This window comes from Schistocerca americana, chromosome 5 (assembly GCF_021461395.2).
Source record: "Schistocerca americana isolate TAMUIC-IGC-003095 chromosome 5, iqSchAmer2.1, whole genome shotgun sequence".
In the NCBI taxonomy this organism is placed as follows: Eukaryota; Metazoa; Arthropoda; class Insecta; order Orthoptera; family Acrididae; genus Schistocerca; species Schistocerca americana.
In genome coordinates, this window is record NC_060123.1 from 620,135,621 (window position 1) to 620,144,383 (window position 8,763).

Sequence of the window (8,763 nt, forward strand, 5' to 3'; positions counted from 1 at the left end):
ATTGTAAAACAATAGTTCTTAGTATGAATACTGGACAATTATTCATGTAACCACTTCTGAGTAGAAAGACTTACGAAAATGATCATCACTGTCTGCATTAACAAAATTTTTTTCCAGCTGCAGAATTGAAGCAGTATCTCGTCAGCAACAACGTCCTGGCATCCCACTATATGAAATCGCTCCTCAGCATGCTCCTGTTTCTGGTACTAGCAATGGGCGACTAATTGTTACAGTTTGGGAGTAATTCATCTTTCAGGCATCTCTGCAGTTCCTAATTAGCACCTATACGCTATCGCTCTGTCTTCCTGTGCAACTCACAAGCACAAGAAGTTCTGGCCCTCTTCTGTATCACATCTACAGCCAGTGACTTTTGCGCACTCTTTGTTTCTCACGCGCTTCCAACTCTGTGTTCCTGGAACCCCACCACTTGCCGCTTCTAGACCTTTTAGTATACTTTCCATGACTCTTTTGTATGCTAAAACTCACAGTATTTAATGATTTGTACACCATCAAGTCCCGGATACTACCAGTGTGATTACTACATCGTTTTTCGAAGTAGTTCATATATGTAATTTAATATTGTAGTTGAAAAACGTATACATAGTTCATTATTGCAGAATCATTATACAATATTGGGTATCATCAGCGACACTGAATAACAAAAAAATTATATGTAAAAGAAAGGCAAAATAATTAGATGTTGGTAGTGATAACTGTGAAAAGCACTCCGTCTTCAGGCCACAAGTGGCCCATCGGGACCATCTGACCACCGTGTCATCCTCAGTTGAGAATGCGGTTAGGAGGGGTGTGTGGTCAGCACACCGCTCTCCCGGTCGTTATGATGGTTTTCTTTGACCGGAGCCGCTACTATTCGGTCAAGTAGCTCCTCAATTGGCATCACGAGGCTGAGTGCACCCCGAAAAATGGCAACAGCGCATGGCGGCTGGATGGTCACCCAATCAACTGCCGGCCACGCCCGACAGCGCTTAACTTCGGTGATCTCACGGGAACCGGTGTATCCACTGCGGCAAGGCCGTTGCCGATAACTGTGAGGTAGAGCCATGAGCCCAGTACTTCATCTTCTCCCTCACTTTAACCAATATTTCGAAAAGCAACTAACTGCCTCATTACCTAATAGCCACTCTAATGTGGTGAGCGGAACAGAAAACTGATTGTGGAAGCTGTACTCTGGCAACCTGAAAAGTATATCCACAATCTATATTTTGATGACTACCTGACCACTGAGATAGCTACGCTTGAAAAGACAGAGATTCGGAAATCCGTATAAGCGTGTGTGTTGTGTGTGTGTGTGTGTGTGTGTGTGTGTGTGCGTGAGAGAGAGAGAGAGAGAGAGAGAGAGAGAGAAGCGGACTATCCTTTGACCCACCGATTACGATCAGCTTTCATATGCTATTAGGGGACATTGGAAATCATCTCTTATGAAACGTTTTACGTTACTATTCTTGCCCACTTGAAAAAAATCTATGTCAAAAGTCATGATGAAGCCTTTAAAACTAGACTGAACCACTACGAAATTCGAAAATAAGGGACTTTGCATTTGGTACACATCAGACCGGGGAAACCCAGTAACGATAGGGAAACAGAACAGTTAGTAATTTCCGCACTTTGTAGTCTTAGATATCCTCCGAGAGGAAAGCCCGTGACACCTGCGGTGGTGACAATGTATGTCAAGTTCAGTTCACATCTAACTTCCAAACGCCTCGTTTTTATTCAGTCTTGTTACTATATTCTATCCGTAAAGATCTAAGGACTTATAAAGATTACTTATCAGCACTAGTATATCAAACGATTCAGTCACACACATTTTGAGTTTCAAATTTAACCACAAGAGAAGTGCCGTTATCAAAGAAAACTAAGATGTCATGCCTGCGACTAGGAAAATAGCTTGATGCATCGTGTTACTTTGTTTTCCGTCTTCCTATGACGAATACCACACGACATGCTTTGACGGCCTACCACAGCGGGCATAAACACAGTGAATATCAGGGAGAGTAAGATATAGTGAGACAGGGAAGAGGGGGGGGGGCGAGGGGGAACAAGAGAGAAAGAGAAGGGAAGACCAGCAATAATTGTGAAACACATCTACATCTTCACTTTATATATAAAAAAATCATTGTAAAAAGCTTTCAGTAGCGAAAATTGCATGAATTATTCTTTATTTTTGACAACCAGGTTTTAAAGATATAATTGTCATCTTCTGGTCTTAAAAAATTTTTATTACAAATCGTATTCATTCATTGTAAGAACCTCGAAATATGTTGTAATTGTGGTGGCTAAAATATAGCGAATTATGCAAGGTTTGTCAGAAATAAAAAGCTCACAGTAACTCACAATGAACATGTTTTGTCTGAAAATTGTTTTGAGCACCAGAAGATGGCAGTGATATCCGTTAAAGCCGGTTCTGAAAAAATAAAGGCTAATTTGCACGATATCGGCTACTGAATGTTCCTTGCCAAGTGAAATAGATCGCTTCTTTTAATTTCTCAACATGAGAAAACTAAATTTGAACCAAAAAAAATGAAAATTGATTTATTTTGTGAGAAGAGATACAAAGAAAATCGGTCTGCACTGAGCATCAAACTCGTCGTCAGCGCTAATAGGTACGACAGCTTGTAACTATTCCTCTGTTTTCACTATAAACTATTTTTTTAAATAGCGATTTCGCCACAACTTCCATAATTTTGCCGAAAAATAAATGTGTCAAAAGAATAATGATACAAGATGTTCGATTCGAACCCACGTGAACGGAAGATGAATGTGACATGGTACGCAGACTGCATACCAATCGCCCACTGCTGCAGCTAGCGACAGAGTGCTCGATAAAGTACATTTGCTACGGATATGAATCATCAATTCTCCAATTTCTCGTAAATTATTACACCACGCACCTGATTCATCTTTGTGAAGTGTCATTGTTTTCCATGATTTCAAGGATTCCATCTGGTTCGAAAAGGAAGCTGCGAGAGGTACTTTGGTGCCCACTCTTATGGGAACACAACCGTACTGACATAAATGTGGTATGCGTACTGTAAGACCTTCGGTACACACACCATCAGATTATTTGACTTGTCGCTCTAACGAAGTAGGCTAGTGTCAGCAATATGTCTCGTGGTCTTATCGTGGTGTGTTTATCTTCTGCCGTTAGGTCAGATGATAGAAATGCCATTGGCACACTTAGAGTAGCAGATAGACGGTGACCAACTTTAAATAGAACTTGATTAATTTTCACACACATTTATTAAAATAATGAAAAGCATAAAAATAAGTTAACTTCATTCTGGATGCTGTTTACAATTGACAATCTGAGGTTGCTTTGGTCTTGGTACGTTAATCTTATTCTCACATATCTCTGATACTTGACAAAGTCTCTATACATTTCTCTTCATGGCTATGTACAGGAATATGATAATCTTACTAGGCGCAGACTCAAACTTGACTCCAGACTAATGTAGACTAATGCAGAGTGACTAATCGGAGGTCTGTACACTCGTTATAATACCTCGCGCGTTCATGTATCACTGCGCGAGTGTGACCCGCGAGGAGAGAAGGTTCTACGTTAGCAGCAATCTCATTGGCTGCGTTACATATTAATACGCGGTCGGCGGAAGCAGAATTTTGTCCGTCTCTAAGACAGCGCCATCTCGTAGTGCGGAGACGGACGAGCGCTGCGCCTGCGCTGTTGTGCATAGCAGGGCGCGCTCTGGTGGGAAAGTTGTGTACGCGCTGACTACGCGGAACTATGTACACAACAATAAACCATTTCACATGAGTTACCTCTGACTGGAAGCCTACTAGAACAGTGAAGTTGTGGAAAGTGGTATTTCATAGAGCCTAGCTACTTATTGATAGTCTTGTAAAACAACATGCCGAAGGGTAGAACATTTGCTGTGGCTGTACCATTGGTCTAGTACTTATAATTACATTGCTACAGATGTGACATAGGTTGTGCCATTGCTGATTTGGAACCAAGCGAACCAGAAGTTAGGATCAGTGCTATACCCAGAGTATGGATCGTCATGCGCATCTTCCTGTGTTGTGGAAAGAAAGAAAGGCTGCTGGTCATACTTCATCAGTTCCCAGACTACACTCAGTCGTAAGATGAATGTCATGACTGTGGAATGAATGAAACAATTTAATGCTAATTTGTGAGATCAGTAAAGGGAGTTCAAAATGTGCCATCGGGCAATGTCCAAGAACTGTGAAGGTAAAGAGCAGTGACTCGAATAAATCCAACCCTCCAAATGTCTCCCTTCTGGATCACTCTGGCGCTGAAATCGAGGACAGAAAAGTAGCAGTTTCCAAATTGCTACAAGTACTCACATAGAGACATCAAAAATAGCACTTTCCGTCCCGCCGAAGATATTCACAACTGATACACAAGAAATATACACATCTGGTAATGAAAGACAGTTAACTCTTCTGAAATTGAACGAAGCACGAGACTCTGATGAGGTTCCTGCTATGTTTGACGTTGGATACGCGACAGGGTTGGCCTCTGCTCTAAAACTGACAATCTTTTGCGCAACGAATAGTCCTCAGTGGCGGGGAAACTTGTGCAAGTAAGTCCAGCTTAAAAAAAAAAGAAAAAAAAAACCGCGTACACAATTTCAAATCGATATCGCTGATTTCCAGCTATTGCAGGATTCTACAGCGTACCTCGAACTTCATCACTTTCTTGGTGCCAAGAAGCGTCTCTCCAAGAATCAAAGCGTATTCAGCAAGTATCATTCGCCTGGAACACAATGTATTTTATTCATTCACAAAATATTCATAACAGTAAGGGCAGAAGTAAACAGTGTATTCCAATATCGTCCAGTGGCAAGGACACGATACAAATTCGTTGTCTAATAATGAAAATGTCACCGTACATGGGGTGGACGTCTTCTTGATTTATAGAAACTACTGTGTTGCACTGGAGATATAATGTTCGACGGATACTAAAGTAAGAGGACGTGCTGAAAAGTAGCGCCTTCGTATTTTCATGTGAAATCTCTTAAAGCTTTCCGAATAAAACAAACATTATTAACATTCTACATATATATTCGTCGCACCTATATTTTTGCTACCCTGTGCCGCTAGAGGGCTACGACTTGTAGTGTGTAACACGGCGGAGTGTAATTGTAACCATGTCGGTGCGTCAGAAACAGCGTGCTGTAATAGAGTTTCGAAACTGGAGAGTTCGTCCACACATGGAGCACCCTTTCCTTCAGCATAACAATACCAGACCACACACCAGCGATGTGACACCTGCAACAATCCGACGCCATGGGTTCACTACCATCGATCCTCCCCTATACGGGCGCCACTTGGACCCCTGCGATTTCCATCTGTCTCTAAAACAAAACAAAGAAGTGCCCAGGCAGCACTTTGATAGTGATAAAGCGGAGAGGTTGTGGCACCGTCACCAAGACAAACATTCTAGTTATAGTATCAACAAACCGGTCAGTCGTTATGGCGTATGTGTTCGTCCCTACGGTGGCTACGTTGATAAATAAATACGTAGACATGAAGACTAAAGACATAGATTGTGAATAAAATTTGTTTTCTTTAAGATGCTTTAAGAGTTTTCACGTTAAAAATTCGGAGGCATTACTTTTCAGCACGTCCTCGTTACGTACCAGTTGCCCTACAAAGCTAAATACAACCAATTTGTGAGACAGATTAAGTAGCAATTTCCAACTTTCGAGTAGATACTGTTCTCTGCGGGAAAGTAACATCATCTGAGGACACTAAAGTAATACAGACAGACTTGGACTATGTACACACTCGGTGCAATGTATGATCGCTCTCTTTAAATGTGGATAAATGTAAGATAATTCCTATAACGAAGAAAGAAATGTTAACCTTATTTGATCAGTAGATTAGCACTGTACATCGGGAACAGGTTTCACTATTGAAAGATTTAGGATAATACCGTGGAGCGCCATGACGTCGATCAGGATGAATTAGACTTTTTTTTGTAGCTATCTGGGGAAAGAGGAGTGTATATGCAAATAAAGATGTATAGGAGACGCTAGTGTGGCCAATTCTACAGCATCGCCCTAGTGTTTGTATTCGTCCTCAGTACAGTACTATGATTGCAGCAGATTGATATAGTGTGCACTAGTGGAGAGTAAATCACAAATAATCGGTTACCGCAAACGGGAAACTTTGTAAGAGAAATTTAGAGGACAAATTTTTGAAGCGGACTGTGTAAGAATTCCTCTACCAACATGTTACTCAAAGCGTTCACAAGTACGTACACAGTCATCATTTCCTCACTAAATACGCTAATAGAATAGGACAGAACACACCCAGCATTGCCCTCCGCCACGTGCAATAGTTTTGCAGAGTACGTAATTAGGTACACCGTAGTGAAAGGAACAATTTCTGATATTGTAAACGGATGGAATGAAACATGTTGTATTGCACTGTTGGCTGGGATGTACCACGTGGTGGTATCCACAAGCATTGGCCCCCTTCATTGTGAATATTTGACATTAGCGTCGCTTGTAAATTTGTAGTCAGATGGTGACTGTTGCAGACACCTGTACAGTGTATTGTTTTGTTTTTATTTTATGTGTTGTTGAGAAAACTCAGAGGGTGACGGTACATACTTTACTCCTTTCGAATAGCACTTACAAGGAAACAGCCCCAACTGGCAATATACAGTCTTCATGTTAGTTAGTTGGCTACTTTCATGATCCATGAATCATTTTGCACGATAAATCGTCATGATGTGGAACGAATCATTTTACTTTCATATTGCAAATTAATTTGCACATATATTTATAATCTGAACATCACCATATAATTATTTTTTTCCTGAAATGAAAACAAGATATACAGATTGAGTTAGCAATTCCCACCCAACACCTTTCACACATTACAAACACACAAATTCTTCTACAGAAAAAGGAATTGTCAAGGAGAAACTTTATCAATTTCCTTTCAAATTTTACCTTGCTTCCACTTAGACATTTTCTATTACTGGGTAAGTGACTAAAAATTTTTGTTCCAGCGTTGTTCACTGCTTTCTTTGCTAAAGACGACCTCAAACTTGAGTGGTGAATGTCATATTTTCTTCTAGTATTGTAATGATGTACTTCATTGTTCCTTTTGAACTGTAGTTGATTACTTACAACAAACTTCGTGAGGGAGTAAAGACACTGTGAAGCGATAATCAGAATGCCCGACTCCCTAAACAGATGTCTACAAGATGATCGCAGGGTACGACCACTTTTTTTTCTAACAGCACGTTTTTGGGCAATGAGGACCTTCCTTCTTAAAGATGAGTTATCTCAGAACGTTATTCGATAAGACATTAGTGAATGAGAATAAGGAAAATATATCATCATACTGATTTTCCTCTCACCAAAATTTCTATGATTCTAAATGCAATGTGGCTGAGGTAAGTTCTTTTAGGAGAAATGTGTTTTTTTTTTTAATTTAAAAATACATTAATATGGACAACTAAGAATTTAGAAGTTTGACCCTATGTATTATTTCATCACCATGTGTTAGATTTATCACTCGTGCAGTACCCCTAGAGGTGCAGAACTGAATATGACGCGCCTTTGTGAAATTCAAGGCGAGACCATTTGCAAAATACCAGTCGGTGATACTTTCGAGAACTTTGTTCACTATTTCTTCCTTTTATGTGTGTATACTGGGAGTGATTACAATACTGGTGTCATCATCAAAAAGAATTAATTCTGCTTGTTGCACATTAGATGGTAGATCATTTACGTATAACTATATGAGAAACAGTTGTGGACCTAAGATTGAGTCTTGGGGAACCACATATGTGATTTCTCCCCAGTTAGAAATATGTCCCTGAATTCTGTTGGTTCAATTACTACTAAGTACAACTTTCTGCATTGTTTTGGTTTGATATGACATGATCCATTGGTTGGCTTTACCATCAATCCTGTAGAACCAATTTATGTAGGAATATACTATGATTCACACAATCAAATGCCTTGGATAGGTCACAGAAAATAACTACCGGTGCTATTTTGTTATTTAATGCTTGCAGTATCTAGTGTGTGAGTGTGTAAATGTCATTCTCAGTAGAGCAACCCTTCTGAAACCCAAACTAAGATTTGCTGAAGATATTATTGTTCCCATCCAGACCAGAAGAGCTTTTACTCTTGAGACGTGGTATGAGCTTCTTAATTTCAGAAGTAGAAGTTGGTAGTACATTCATATGATGTAATTTTATGAGAGCTACTTCTTCAACATATTGCTGTGATCTTTCTCTTGAACAGTTGTTCCTGTGCTTTGTACTGTGTTTAAGAAATGATTATTAAATACATTTGCTAACTGTGGCTTGTCATTTATAACCCTTCCATTAAATTCAATAGTAATGTTATTCTCTTCTGTGGCTGATTTTCCTATCTCTTGTTTCACTATATTTCAAACAGCACTAACTTTGTTGTCAGATGTACTGACTTCTGACATTATGTGCATATTTCTTGATTTTTTATTAACCTTTCTTAGTAATTTTGAGTAGTACTGCAGGGCCTCTAGTTGTTCTTGGCAAAAGATACATTTCCCTTTACCTTTCACAACATACTTTAATCCCCTCAATGAGCTATGGTTTCTTGTATGGCTGTTTAACATCTTGTCTGATTACATTATGTGGAAAGCTTTTTTCAAATACTGATATGAATTTATCATGGGAGGGTGTGTAATGAAATGAGGATCTGAGTTTACGTTCCGGCGTCGACTAGATAATTACGCTTGCATCTGGGAGGAATG

At 39.7% G+C, this 8,763-nt stretch overlaps 1 pseudogene; it reads right to left on the minus strand.

The window, feature by feature from the left end:
- Nucleotides 1-924: 924 nt before the first annotated feature.
- Nucleotides 925-1,041, minus strand: LOC124617325 (annotated as a pseudogene).
- Between the last annotated feature and the right edge of the window lie 7,722 nt (nucleotides 1,042-8,763).